At 47.2% G+C, this 13,348-nt stretch overlaps 1 protein-coding gene across 4 annotated transcripts in view; it reads right to left on the reverse strand.

The window, feature by feature from the left end:
- RAI2 (retinoic acid induced 2) overlaps positions 1 to 13,348 on the reverse strand; it is a 59,348-nt gene that overhangs the window by 21,995 nt on the left and 24,005 nt on the right. The gene's annotated exons all lie outside the window — the stretch shown is intronic.

Raw genomic sequence — 13,348 nt, forward strand, 5'->3', positions numbered from 1 at the left:
CTACGATAAAGACAGGAGCCAAAGGACCCTCACTGTGGAAGGCTAAATAAATAAGGTGAGAATTTCCTTCTAAACTATAAATAAACAATAAATAAGATGAAAAGGAAGTGGTTTTTCTTCTCAGGTTTTTTTTAATTAAAAAAAATTTTTTTGAATGTTTATTTATTTTTGAGAGAGAGACAGAGACAGAGCGTGAGTGGGGGAGGGACAGAGAGAGAGGGAGACACAGAATCTGAAGCAGGCTCCAGGCTCCGCACTGTCAGCACAGAGCCCGACGCGGGGCTCAAACTCATGAGCCGTGAGATCATGACCTGAGCCGAAGTTGGACGCTCAACCGACTGAGCCACCCAGGCGCCCCTCTTCTCAGCAGTTTTAAGCCTGGCATGGCACTGGCATCCCATGGCCCAAGGTGGGCAAGATGTGCAGGGGATCAGTAACTGCCATCAAATCTGAGGTGACAAGTATAAGGTCAAGAACAGAGGTAGTGGGGGCCTAATGGAGGGTTTTCATTAGGCCAGACTCCCCAGAATAAAGGGTTGTGGAGGGACAATCAACTCAGGCTGTGCAGGAGACTTGGCTGGGAGGGAGGCTTTGAAAGATCCAGATAGGCCACACCTAGATTAATAAAATTAGAATCTTTCACTGTTGGCTTGGGTATCAGGATTTGCTAGAGCTCCTTAGGTGATTCCAAGGTGCAGCCAGGGATGAGAACCCCACCCCCAGGTCTGGATCCTCTTCTTCCCAACACAAATGAGTGCTTATCCTGGTCAGTCCTCAAGAGGCCCAAGGAAACAGCCTCAATGCTCTTCACAGAGACAGAGAAAATCCACCACACCCCATCTAGGACAGGAATTGATTGTATTTGTGTAGGAGTCACAGTACCTGGGAAACTGTCTCGGTGCTGAATCAGTAAGTGGATGGACGGATGGATGGATGGATGAGCAAAAACAGCACCATAGTAAATGTCTGCTGATATGGAAGTAAAATTAGTCAAGAACTTTCTGAAGGGCAATTTAAAAGCATTCGTACTCACTGACCCAGAAAATCTGCTGGTTGGAGTCATCTCAAGACAATGCAGGCCCTGGCTGGATTTTCTTTCAAGTGCCTATAGTTCTGATTGAAGAGAGATCCGTGGGCGAAAGAAGTGAATGAGTAGACTCCCCAGAGTGACTATGCCTTTGCAACTCTACTACCTTGGAGAGGTGGGAAAAGGGTACCCTCAGACAAGGCCAATATTTTTTTTTCTTCCATTAGGGTTCAGGATTTGCACAGACTTCCAGATAAGAATTCATCTTAGACCCCAGAGTTCAGTGGCATAAGCACAAAACAGACTCTTCTAGATAGGAGAAAGATTACTGCTAGCCAACACCTAAGCTACTAAAAAAAAAAAAAAAAATGACAGGGGCACCTGGGTGGCTCAGCCAGTTAAGTGTCTGACTTGATTCCAGCTCAGGTCATGATTGCATCGTTTGTGAGTTGGAGCCCTGTGTTGGGCTCTGTGCTAATAGCACAGAGCCTGTTTGGGATTCTCTCCCTCCCTCTCTCTCTCTCTCTCTCTCTGCCCTGCCCCTGCTCATTCTCTCTCTCTCTCTCAAAATAAATAAACCTTTTAAAAAATATAATAAAAAAATCGGCACAGTAAGGCAGTGCCCGATGTCTGATGTCGATTTTGAGCACAGCAGCCCTCTTTCAGCCCCCCACCTCCCCAGGATGAGTTAACTGTAAAATGTGCCCCCATGTGATTGATGCCCAGACCCAATCCTGCTAGCCAGCCGGTAAGAACGAAGGTGTTGGCATTTTGGAGCCTTGTCCGACACACTGAAGATGGGCATTTAACCAGGAGGAGTTAAAAATCTTCTCTTTGTGAAATGGAATGGCTTCACCTTTGAGTCCATCTTGAAGACACAATACATTAGGGCGAATCCATTTGTCAAGAACCAAGGCCTACCCCTCAGGACAGGGTTTCTACCGTGCAGGTGATGAGGGACCTTCGTCGCTGTGCACGCAACAGTGTTAAAATGATGGGGCTCTGAACTAGGGGCTGGAATTAAGAGGAACAACTTTTTCCAATATGCCTTTAAATATTAGTCAAATTATCTCATCTGAAGCTATTAAATGTGTTTTTTGGTGTGTGTGTATATGGACTTCTTGGTACTTAAGAGAAAACAGAATCATCTTTACATTTTAAAACATTCCCTGGGTAAGACCACTTATAAGAAGCTTAGTCCAGAAAAAATATTATTCTTGTGTTACAAAATCAAAGCAGTGTAGGGGGAAAAAAAAATCAAAGGGAACGATCAGTCAGGAAAAATGTCAGGGATCCAAAATGCCGCGGGAGACCGCATAAAAAGCACAGTAATATTTAAGCTTGTGCTAAACATACTTCTTTTCTACAGTCACTTTTCACCAAGTGTAAGTTTCTATATGCTTTGTCAAATGCCTCTTTAGGGATTTATTCTGAGGGATGTTGTGCCATTCTTGGGCTTAAAAGTTCAGGCAAGGTTAAGGAGGTGGGTGGACTTTGGAAGTGCAGGGCCACCCAGAGGACAGCCATCAGAACAGGGCACCGAGGAGGCCGAGGTCACCCCTCTGAGGCCTGCATGGCTCACGGGCTGTGTGTGGCAGGGCAGGCCCTGTCCCACAGCCGGAAAATCACTGAAGCGATCCACGGTGGGCACATAGGGGTGGATGACGTCACCACCACCACCATCGTTGTGACCCCTGCAGTAGGTCTTTTACTGAAGAGAGAATAAAACCAAGTAATTCCCTGAGGCCACACAAAGCAGGGCTAAGAAATGTGATCAAATTATGGATCCCTTTGAATGACAATGCCTATTCCTTGGGGAGACTGTATGTTCTGGAACCAAAAGGCAGGGCACACAGCTGCTGCCCACTCCCTGACCGCAGCAGCTCTCACGGGGGTCACGCCGACCTCCACGCGGCCAGATCCACTGAGAGAGTCCCTTGGCCCTCATCTTACTCATCCTGGCAGTGTGCCACACAGTTGACCACGCCTTCCTTCTTTTCAAACACAGCGCAGATTGTTTTACTCAGCTGCATAAAACTCGCCAATGCCTTCTCATCCTAAAGTAAAAGCCAAGCCCCACAAAGCCCCATCTGACCTGGCCCCACTCTAACACTTTCCAATCTTATCTCCTACCACTTTCCTCCTCCATCAGAATATTTCTATTCCTAGAAGCTACTAAGCTCCTTCCTGCCTCAGGATCTTTGCACTGGCTGTTTCCTCAGCTTGGACCGACCTTCCCACAGCTGGTTCCTTCTCAGCCTTTCAGTCTCAAATCAAAACAATCAACTTAGAGAAGATTCCACGACCATCTGTAAGTCCCCACTTTCATCCAGTTATTCTCCCTCACATCAATCTCGGTGTGCCTTTCCTTGAGCATCTATCCCATTTGCAAATTATCTTCTTTTTCATTGTTTACTGTCTCCCTCCATCCTGTCTGGAATGTAAGCTCCTCTTCTGCCATGTTCACTGCAATGTCCCCAACACCTGGAATGATGTTCAGTCCATAGGGAGTGCTCAATGGATATTTATTTGTAACAAGGAATGGAGGACGAAGGGAGGGAAAGGGAGAAAGAGGGGAGGTGGGAGGGAAGAAGTGAGGGAGGATGGGAGGGAGGGAGGACAGTGTTCCTGACTAGTGTACTCAAAGACTGGTAATACCTCAAACTCCTCACAGAGGTGTCCCTAAGTTTTGGATAATGGGTTCCATTAATTTTGGCCACAGCTGAGGCTACATGGAGTTGAAACATTGTCAAACAGAATGTTGAGTTGATGGCAAGGTGAAGTCGCCTTCAACTTATGGTAAGTGAGAAAGCACTACATGGGACGCTAAGGCTGGATGGTATGTCCACTGGGGGGCTGAGAACTTTCCTTTGGGACTATGTGTGAGAGCCCGGTCAGGGCAGTGCCCCTTACTAACTTACCCACCTAAGTTACTGTTGGCTCATGGCCAACCTGAGCATCTGGAAGGTAGGGGTGAGGTCTTGCTCAGCACCCAACAACATTCAGTGAATGGCTGTATGTAACAGAGGTTTCTTCAGCCAGGTTATTTATGTTTCATTTACAAAACACTTCTATAAAGAGCTTATCGTGTGCTGGTAGGCTTTGAAATGTTGATCAATATTCAATCCTCACAAACTACCCTAAAAAGGAGACGCTATCATTATGGCTACTTTACAGATGAGGAAACGGAGGCATGAAAAGAACAGGGGACTTGCTACTCAGTGGCAGAGCTGAGGTCTGATCGAGGGCCACGGCACCGCATACCGAGGACAGGCGGAGGGAGGCAGCATGAAAATGGGGTAAAAATGCGAAAGCTGGGGACTTACTCCTTATGGGAACCCTGGGTGGTGAAGGCTCACCCTTGAGCCACCTGAGGGGGGTTGGGGAGGGCAGGAATTGTGGGGGGCCTGCCAGCATTTCCAACCCGGGGCTCCACACCCAGCCGCAGATCCCTCCTTCCTTTCCTGTTGCTCCTGCAGCTCTCAGCTGGTGTGATTCTGTCCCTGCTGCCAAGGGGACATTTAGCAATGTCTGGGGACATTTTTTTGTTGTCACAACTCAGGGAAGGGGGTTTCTGTTGGCATCTACTGGGTGGAGGCCACGGATGCTGTTAAACACCCCACGACGCACAGGTCAGCCCCAACGGCCAAGAATGATCTCATTCCCAGTGTCAGAAGCATAAGGGTGAGTAACCCTGGTGGTCCAGAGACCACCTTTCAGGACATTAGTGCAAATGGTGGTGTGGCCGAGAAGGGAGGGCCCCCCTGGAAATCCCCGAGAAATCTCAGCCTGGATCCTGCTTCACCTCTCCAAAATCCCAATGGCGGAAGGCAAGGGCCTTCCTTCTCACCGCCTCTGGCTCTTGTCTCCTGGCACCACGGCCACTCCCTCCTGCCGAGAAGCTAAGAGCAGCCTCAGCTCACACGGCACACGGCACAGGCTGCTAATACCCAATTCCTTTGGCAGCTTCTTAAGATTCTTGGCTTGGAATCTGGTATTCCTCAAGCCCTTTTTCTTAATTACATTCTACAGATGAAGGGAAACCCATGCGTGATTCAGAAATGAACGGTCCTACCTTTGCTTGTTTCCAAGCCTGCCGAAGCAGCAGAGGACTGGGCTAGTCCTCCAGAAGGGTGAGGGAGGCCTCTGGAGAAGTGAGCGGGCCTTATGAACCCAGCTGGAACCGAACCAGATACCTAAGCTTGACCCCCCCGGCAGAACCGAAGAAAACTGCAAATGCTCTTGATAGATAACAAAAAGAAGAAAACTCAGGGGGCGCCTGGGTGGCTCAGTCAGTTGGTTAAATGTCTGTCTGACTTCGGCTCAGGTCATGATCTTGCGGTTCGTGAGTTCGAGCTCCACGTCAGGCTCTGTGCCGACAGCTCGGAGCCTGGAGCCTGCTTCGGATTCTGTGTCTCCCTCGCTCTCTGCCCCTCCCTCGCTTGTACTCTGTTGCTCTCTCAAAAATAAATAAACATTTAAAAATTTTTTTTAAAAAGAAGAGAACTCAGGATCAGATTTGGGGTGGAAGAGAGTGGGGTAACTGAGTGGTATAGAAACATCCTGAAGGCCTGCCCTGAATGCTGGCTCTGTGACCTGGGATCATCACCCTATCTCTCCCTCCTGTGAAACGGGGCTTGCGACATCCCCGCAAAGATGTCACGAAGGTCAGCAGGGGGTGCCGCAAAATGGCCTCACACTCTGTGGAGATGAGAACAGAACCTTGTCCAATTGTTGTTTGTTCACCCACGGACCTTCATCCTGTTGTTCTCTTTTCATCATGTATCCTTTTAACTGTCCTGGCATCTGAGGGATCCAAAACCTATTACCTATGGCTCTAGCCCACCAACCCAGGAGCAGTCAGATGTCCTGAGCATTCAGGGGAGTAAGAAGAAACAAAATCAACTTTAAGAAGCACCGTATGTGATGACTTGATTTGAAGTCATTTGAAGGAATCATAGTTGACTGGACTTTAAAATTGGGCTTCAGCTAACAAACAAACCTACAATCCAGAGTCCATGGCATTTGCCAAGAGGCTGTTTCATGGCCATCTGTGTGGCAGAAAGTTGTCTGGGATGGTATGGATAGGATCCTGTCCAGAGAAATGGACTGGGCCGGCCGTTCTCAAAACTGGGCTAATCATCAAAATCCCCAGGAGGAAGGTCACTTTCTAAGAGTTAAACTATGAGATTAGCTAAGAGCCGATCAGAAGCAGGCACTGTCACCCCAGAGAGACAGATGGACCTTCAGTCAGCAAGACCAAACAACCTGATTCCAAGTACTAATAACATGTCTGAAGACAGAATGACTCTGTCATGGGGTGGTCAGCCCTGAAAGCACAGAAACGACCAGAGACAGAGACAGACCATGCCCTCCCGAGCGGTGTCCTCTGCGTGCTCTCTGAGCACACGGATCCTCTGCCGGACACCCACAAGCCTGACCCAACACATCTGACGGCAGCGCCCAAGGCTGCGCAGGTTCCAAACTCGCCCCAGGTGACTCTAAGGTCAGTGGGATTGGATTTAGGGACCTCTTGACAAGATTTCTAAAGCGTGTGCAGCGATTTACCAAGTGCCAGGCACCAAGCCATGATCTTTAAGTCGCTTCCAAAATCCTTAACCAAGATGTTTCCCAAGCATTGTCTGAAGCTGCATTTACTTTTACTTTGATGAGAACATTTTAAGATGCGAGATTTGTTTTCCTTCCAGCAAGATGCTCTACATCACCACTACCAATTAGGAGAGTTCAACTAAAAGCTTTGAATCCATACTTGTGAAATTCCCCCTTTGCCCATCCAATTTTATGTCTACACAGTGCAGCGGACAGCCATACAGTTCCTTTTATGAATTCCACTCTTGTGAATGTATTTCCAAAATTGTTTCAGAATCTCTTTGTCTGGGAAAGCCAGGACTGCTGGTTTTAATAAGAACATGGTTTAAACATAGTTATCCAGGTCACTGGTATTTCATGGCTTCCCAGAACACAGCACACAGCACCCAGAGTACCTTTTCTTTTTAAAACAAAGACCGCCCCACCCAACTCCACCCTTTCCTCTTACAGAAAGACTCCCTCCCCGTTGCTTTCTGCACAAATGTTTCTTTAGAAAGAGAAACCTGGCCTAAGAGAATGAAAATGAAGTTCGACCAAGTGAAAGGCAAGTCCTGCCTCTGGTTAAAACTCATCAGCATCACAAAGTGACCCTCAGCAGCAGCTGGCCCAGTGGACAGGCTCCCCAATTCAATTATTTCGTAGAATGCTCTCGCGCCACCATTTATGAAAACCCAAACAAGAATTCCTCAAACAACAGAGACATTCCATAAAGTTCACATCTGAGAACCGTGTTCCATTACGTAATCAACAAAGCAAAAAGAACTTTATTTTTAGCTACTGAACTTCACAGGGAAGATCCGAGTCCTATTTAAACTTCTCTTTCATGCCTAACCTTCAAATGACACTCACATGATTTGTTTTTTTAATTTGTATTTTTTTTAAAGAAAAGACTCAAAGATGGCCTCGAGCGTATTTAAAACAATAGAAAACAACAAGAGAAATAAACCAGATGGCAAAAAATCATAAATCTGGACGAGCGTGTTGAACGAGCCACAAAGGAAGGCATTGTCAAACTGTAAAGGGAAGAGGCACTTCTTTCCTCATGGCTAGGTCTCCATTATTGCTTCCTTGCTTGCGAAAGAAAGCTCAGAGGTCATCCAGGCGAGGGTGTTATTGTCCCTCCTTAACCTGTCAAAAGCGAGCCTGGAAAGAGCTGCGTGATCATTGGGAACGCCCAAAGAGTCAGTACGCAGAGTAGGTGGGCAGTGCGTTGCTTCCCAGGTGACAGAAAAAGAATACTTTGGATGGATCTCTGATATAGTTGCACATGTATGTCAACAGATATCTGTGGAATGGATGAATGAATGAATGAACCTGCTTTGGGCTAGCTTTTCAGATCTTACAACAGCTGCCATACATTTCCAATGCATTAAAATTTTTTTTCTTTTTTTAACCAACAATAACTAGGCCTCTTAGGCAAAAGCACATGTCCATTAGTTTTGGATACTTGGAGGAGTACATGCTGTTCTGTTGTAACACAACACACAGATAATCTGGCACTAACTTTTCACTCCTAGTGCCCTGTTTACAAACATAATACGTTATCAACTCTGGCACTCATCCTACCTCCCAACCCCCAACCCCTGACCCTGTTTTATCTACATGACCCGAAAAGAGGCAGAAGGTTTGCCAGGGAATGGTTGTTAATGTGAATTCATGGGGATGGACAAGTCCAAGATCTCCCGCTCACCACACAACTGGCTTCTTTGTACCACGCAGTAGGTGTCCTTCGAGTGGTAGAAGATACAAGGCAGGGAGACGCGCGCACAAGGTCTAAGCAGCATGAAGGATCACATCACGTGGGGAGACTTGAACCTGGCCACTTTCTTATCACCCCCATCCCCACCCTCTTTATTCCACAGCCATTGAATGCATCAGAGTTTGCTGTAAATTGCTTTTCTGAGCAGCTCTAGAACTTTGTGGATATGCTAAGGAGATAAAGAACCGGTAGGTAGTGGACTGTCTTCCCCACCTGCTTCCACAGCCTCCGGTATTTTCCCAATTAAGCACTCACTGCCTTATTATCTCTATCAAAGCAAGTGTTGCACTGGCTTGTAATCACTTCCTTAAATCCCATCTTTCTCTCCAGAGGAAGTACTGTGGGGGCGGGGCGGGGCAGGGATCACTGCTACCTTGTTGATTACCGTTCTAACCCCACAGCCCTGCAAGGTGCGTGGTGTGTAACAGAAGTTCATTAATATTTGTTAAATGAATGCACAGATGAGTGAAAAAGTCTCTCTATTTTAGGGTGGCCAATCATGCTGGACTGAGGGGCTTTCCAGGACCTGAGACTCTCCGTGCTCAACTGGCTACAGTCCCAGGTAAACAGGGCCAGATAAACAGCTTACCCTCTCCCTTCATTGCCACACCACCAAATGCAGCTTGCAGACCTGCCGTGTCCAGAAGTTCCCAGCCCTGCCACACCTGTATGTACAGCTGCTCGACTTACCCAGCAGCTGGAGGGAGGGGGTGGCCTTCTAAGATGACAACCCTTTGTGCCCCATTTCTACCCAGTGACAAATGCCTACCCTAGCCACACTGCCTGGTCAGCTTCTTTGTGAGAGATAATAATGGTTGCTTTATTTCCCAGACTCAGAAAATGGGAAGGTGTCAAAATGATCAAGAGGAATGCCCAAATTTAAGCTGTGTCCCTGAGTCTGCCCAAAGGTGGGCATGGTGCCAGTTTCCCGATGAGAAACTGCTCCTCTCCCTCCCTAGCTGCCTTCAAACACACCCCGAGGCCCGCCTTCTCATCTGTCCACTAAACTGTCTTCACAGGACTGGCCTCAGGCCTTGCTCACCTCTCTCTTCTCCATCTCGGGGTTAAAGGACAGGAGGCGATGAGGCGGCCTCCTTGCCCCACAATTCTGTGGGCAACGAGACGACGGAACATGGGGCTGGCTTGATTCCTAGTGGTAGATGACCCAAGACAGTTCCCTCATTCAGGATCCAAAACCCTTGCTTATGCAATTAGGGAGTGCATTTTGCAGCCCGCCTGGAACAAGTTCACCTGGGGGTTTATATCATTCTTGCTTATTTCTAGGATGCCCTTCTAAAGACTTCTAGAAATAGAAGTTAAAACTGAAGGCAAGGGGGAAACCAGAAACAACCCAACTATTTATCAATAATACATACACTGTGCTCTATTCATATAATCGAATATTACAGAGCACTAACAGAGAATGAATTACTGATACCTGCTACAACATGGACGAACTTCCCATTGAGTGAAGGAAAACAGGCACAAAAGGACATAATGTATGATACACTTTATACAAAGTTCAAAAACGGGCGACAAAAACTGTTAGAAGTCAGGGTAGTGGTTACCTTGAGAGCAGGAAAGGGGTGTTATATTCATCAGGAAGTAAACTTTTGGCAGGATGGAAATTTTCTATGTCTTGATGGAGATGGTGGCGATACAAATGTACATACTGGCAAAATTTGGTTAAGTTGCGCATTAGCTCACTTGATGTACTTGGTATGTCAATTTAAAAAGTAAAACAAGGGGCGCCTGGGTGGCTCAGTTGGTTAAGCAACCGACTTCGGCTCAGGTCATGATCTCACAGTTCCTGAGTTCAAGCCCCACATCGGGCTCTGTGCTATCCGCACAGAGCCCCCTTCACATCCTCTGTCCCCCCTCTCTCCGCCCCTCCTCCATGCTCTCTCAAAAATAAACATGTAAAGAAATAAAAAAAAAAAAACAATACGTATCACAACTCTACTTCAATTAAAAATTAAAAAAAAAAAGTTACATGTGTGGATGGCAAAACAAAAACAAACATGCAAAAGCAACAGAGGTGATAACTCGCTGAAGCCTGATCCAGCAAGCCCCGTCATTTAACCCTGGGAAAGCCTTCTTACCTTCTCTGTAAGTACATTACTCTGCCTACCTGCTTTGGCTGTCAAATTAAATTAGATGAAACTGAGCTGGGTACTTGCTCAATCTCATTTGTTAAATGTATGTTCGACAAAGGCAATGCTGTCAATCTCAATGAAATTAGGGTCTGTCAAACGAAAGATCTGATTTTTTATTTTTTATAGAAGACAGCTTTCTGCATTTAGGACTCACTCTCAAATATCCTTCCAGCAGCTGTATCTCTCAGCCTATTAGTCAAGGGCAGGCACCCAGCCAGCTGTTTGCTGGATTCGGCTTCCCTGTACATGATCATTTCAAAGGTCGTGTAGATGTTAATTTACTACCTGGCTGTTATTTAAGAGGGTTTTATGACATCATTTTATGTTGATTTATTCTTTCTCCTCCTCTAGGAGATTCCAATTGTGGGGTAGCTCTGGGTTGAGTATGAGACTTCAAAGAAATCACTGTTGTCATTTTTCAAATTAAACATGAGCACACACAAGCAATATGTTCTGGTCAGACGTGATTATGATTGCCATTGTCTGGAGCTGGAAGAAAGAAATGGTTTAAACAAAAATTGTTCATCTTAAAAATTAAAAAAAAAGTGTGTGTGGGGGGGGGGGGAGACAGAAAGGAGACACCCGCAGCGTTCCCTGTCAAAGTTATTACTTGACAGGAGCAATGCCATTTGGTGAATTTGACAATGCCTAGGTCTTAATAATTTGATGCCATTTGCTTTTTCCTGGGGGTAACCTAAAGGCTTAACTGTTTTATCGCAAGGCTATGCAGTTTCATTTCCTATGGGTTCTGCACGGCCAAGAGTATCCTAAAGCTGAAATAACAAGGGAAGAGGCACACGGACCAGAGGAGGAAGAAGGAAGTTTGGGAGAAGGCGCGCCAGCCAAGCTGAGGCCGCCGATGGGAGGGGAGGCTCAATGGAAGGGGATGCTGTGTGTGCGGCTTGACCACGTGAGGAGGCACAGAAGAGGTTTCCGTGGCGGTGGCCCAGGGAGGGAGAGGTGACGGGGGAGGACAGTGGCACGGGGCCGCGGGGAGAGGCAACCCGGAGGGAGAAGGCTCTGCGTTCCCTCGAACAGAGGAACAGTCGGGTGCCGGCTCACCGCAGCGGCACCTGTAGTCTCTGACACCTCGCCCACATGCGCTCCTGCCTCGCCGGGAAGAGAATGACTCAGACTCAAGAGCGGCAGTGAGTGATCACCATTGTTCTGCTCAAATGTCACATGCAGGCGCCCTGCGTGCTGTCATTCAGAAATCTATTAGCTGCGTAGCGAAGTCAGGAACTTCCCTGACCTACTTTTACCAGACAGGGGAGGCTTCTAATTCCGCAATCAGTGAAACAGCAAAAACGATTAGAAAATGTGTGTGGTGTTATGCTGATCAACTCAGGCAAATACAGCCCTGGGGAAAGATTAATAGGATGTAACTTAAACAGCTGTGTGCTTCTAAAAATGCAGGGCAGTGCGAAGAACCAGACAAAGGGGAGTCCTCAGGACCCAAAACACCCAGCTCTGCCATCCGACGCTTGCAGAGCAAGTTTGTGCCCTCAAATCCCCCCAATACATCTAACCGCATCTGCAGTTGGACGTCCCACCCTCCCTAAAATGCAGGAGGCCTGCGGATGCCCCAGCCCCGCGGAGAGAGGTCCGTGCGTGTGTTTATCCTCCCAGAACCGCAAATTCAATTGCAAATCATCAACTGATTCTAGCCCTCTGCCCCAAGCCCCACTTTCCTCCTCTGTTCCCTTCCTTAACTTATGTGGAAAAATACTCCTCCGGGAAAAGATTCAAAAGAAACTGGACAAAGTGCTTTGGGTAGTATGATTTTTCTCCTCAAAAGGATTCACCCTAGAGTTCTTTTAAAAAACGTCCACGCCTACATCACAACCATATTTTGGAAAACGAAAAACAAAAGGAAAAATTCATTCAGGAATCATAGGCCCCCAACAAATCAAAGCTATTTATTTGGTTTTATGGTTTTCTTTTTTTAAGGAAACAACCTAGCATGGCAGAGAGACAAGTTTTGCCTTTTCTTTTTCACTTTCTATTTTATGATAAACCATTTCCTCAGGGCTACAGAATAGCTTGGAATCTCCTTAAAGAGCAATGCCCACCCCCGATCCCATCCCCACCTGCATATTCCCCCCACCATCATGGGGGTCTTAAATGATTCCATTAACTCACACTTTTCTGTAGTGTCACATTCATTGTACACAGAATTGGCAGCGACAGTGACAGGGAGCAATGGGACGAAGGCTGTCTACCTTCACTGCAGCTTGAAAATTAAATACTATTTGTTACTGTCCTCCCTTGAGCCGGCCACTGATCTCAAACTTCTCCGTGGCAAATATAGCCGGAAGTGGCCTGGCTGAATCCCAGAGTGGACGATGCAAAAGATGCCACGGAATGTGCAAAATTGCCAGACAAAATTCAACATATGTGCCAAAGAGCATTTTTCTTGGAGAATAGCATGGCTTCGTTTGGGATCCCCTCAAAAGCAGACCCTGAGACAAAGATTCAAGTGCAGATAGTTTGTGTAGGAGAGGGTCCCAGGCAGCTCCAGTGTGGGGGTGGGAAGTGAGCCCAGAAAGGCAGGTGGCCATCCAGAGGCACTTTAATGGGCAGGTGGCTGCTGTAGGCAGCCAGGGCTCAGTTCCTCTGGGAGGTAACCTCACAGCTATCTCCACCAAGGGGGGGTTAACCGGGGTGCCCATCTTCCAACTCCACTGTGGTATTGGTCAGGGGCTGCCCCTGGGGACAGAAACACCACTGCCTCCTGCCTGCCCAAGGTCTGAGCCAAGCATGCTCCCAGAGCCAGCATGGCAGTCTTGTGGAAGA

Source organism: Prionailurus viverrinus, chromosome X, assembly GCF_022837055.1.
Source record: "Prionailurus viverrinus isolate Anna chromosome X, UM_Priviv_1.0, whole genome shotgun sequence".
Lineage (NCBI taxonomy): Eukaryota > Metazoa > Chordata > Mammalia > Carnivora > Felidae > Prionailurus > Prionailurus viverrinus.